Below are 2,500 nucleotides of genomic sequence, written 5' to 3' on the forward strand. Positions count from 1 at the left end.
ACCAATCATAGGACTATTTTATTTGCCTGGTGTATTTTGCGTTGATTAATATCCCACATTAACCCCTCTTCGTTGATACATACATACATACATACACCCACCCCCACACAAATGGTTTTGTTATACGCTGCCGAGTTTTACAATCCCGTAAACAGTAATAATGGCATTTATATAAGCTTAAAACCGTCACCGTGCAATGACTAAGGAAAATTGCCCAATAATGGAGCATATAAGCCCTCGACAGAAAAAAAGTAAACTTTCCCATGCGTGTCGTACTAGAAACCACATCCGCTTTGTTAACGCGACTACGTGTGTTACCATTATACCAGCGAATTAGCCTCTCTGTTTCTGTCAAATTTAAGAACTATATTTGTTCATAGTTGTTTTTTGTAGACAAACTTCTATGTTCTTTCAGTGCAAATGGTTTTGATATACGGTGCCGAGTTTTACGATCCTGTAAATAATAATAATGGTATTTATATAAGCTCAAAGCATATAACAATCGCCGTGCAATGACTAAGGAAAATAGTCTAATAATGGGGCATATAAGCCCTCAACAGAAAAAAGTAGGCTTTCCCATCCCACACGGATGGGAAAGTCTACTTATGATAGAGAACGTTGTTATGCCATTACCTGCTTAGAGACCTATGTAATGTTGCAGAAAGTGTATGGAGAGGAGTGTATGAGCTGCACACTAGTGTACGAGTGGTTCAGACGTTTCCAAGATGGCCCAAAAAATGTCGATATTGTCGAACGTTCTGGGAGACCTGAAACCAGCAGAAATGAGAAAAACATCGCACATGTCGATGCAGTTGTGAGGGAAAAATCGTCGAATTACTATCTGTGACTTACCAGAGAATGTGCAGATAAGTTACGGTTCAAATCTGTTTATTATCACTGAAGATTTGGGTATGAGACGCGTGTCTGCCAAGTTTGTACAAAAACTGCTTTCAGCTGACCAAAAAGGTACTCGGGCTTCAGTTGCACAAGATCTTGATTGTGCCGAGAACTTTTTGAAAACTTTGCGCAGGCATCTGAGTAGGTATCACCAAGCTTTTGGCAAAATTTGATGCAGATTCTCTACTCAACTTCCACTATCATGCCCAAGGCGACAATCACACGCTACACACCTTCGTTCTAAGAACTGCTGTAGGCAGAGAAAGTGAGCTGTTTCTGGGATATTTTATACATCCCCTCCTCGGAGACGGTTCGAGAAGGTTAAGCAAGGGATATATAAAATATCCCAGAAACAGCTCTAAGACCTCTTTATAAATGTTCTGAAATCTTTTGCAGCCTTGGATATTTATATCATTCTGTTAATTTTAATATATATGTGCACGCTAATATATGACCTACGTTCGACTCCTCATTCGCGTAATCACCGAACCTAGAGCTTAACTATAGTCTGTCCATAGCACTTACTCAGCATTACCTGCCACCTTTGGGTCTTCTTAACACCATTACCTCTTATAACCTCAATATATATATATATATATATATATATATATATATATATATACATACATACATAATATTTATAATACACACACACACACACACACACACACACACACACACATATATATATATATATATATATATATATATATATATATATATATATATATATATATATATATATATATATATATATATATATATATATATATATATATATCACAGATACGATACAGCATTGATAAACTTGTGCATAATGTCACGCTGTCGTTGGATACTGTGTCGATCTCTACTGCGTCTAGACAGTCTTCTAACCGAGGGACTTTTTCTTTCTCAAGTTATCCAACAAAATGTCTACTGTAACCAAAATCTCGTCTTCATCACCGTACTTCAAATTATTTCTTCTTGACTGCCATACCTTCTTGACTGCCATTAATCTACTTATTGGCAAACCACGAACTCCTGCTGTCAACAATCTATAAACTTCAAACCCCAGCCGTCCCATCATCTCTGATCAAATAAACACATCTCCAGTTACATGACTAAATCATACCCCCCACCCCCACCTCATTGTAGCATTCCTCCAAACTTCTCAGAACGCCCAAATTTCTTTTTAGATTGAACATAAAATCTCTTAACGTCATGCCCATGACGACATACTCTAAGATCTCGAATGATTTGTTTACTGTTATACCACATTCAAATCTAGTACACATATATTACGTCACTGAACTAGTCATTCTCCAAACTGCTTCTTAGCAATGTGTTCTACTCATCAATGGAGTGACTGTAGGCACTAGAACGGCCATAATTACTCTAGACTGATTGTTACAAACTTTCATACATTAATTTTCAGTCTTTTTCATAGGCCCTGTCTGTGAGCAATATGGTTGTTATATCAAAGACTTTATAGGTTCCACAATAACCACACGCCTCTATATTACTGTCTTCGTTAACCATTCCTCAACTTCTCCGTTAATTCCATCCCGTTTTAGAATTCATTCCTGCCTTCACCAAAGCTATATCAACTTCTTGGATATCT

This window comes from Octopus bimaculoides, chromosome 10, assembly GCF_046866305.1.
Source record: "Octopus bimaculoides isolate indiv1 chromosome 10, ASM4686630v1, whole genome shotgun sequence".
Classification (NCBI taxonomy): domain Eukaryota; kingdom Metazoa; phylum Mollusca; class Cephalopoda; order Octopoda; family Octopodidae; genus Octopus; species Octopus bimaculoides.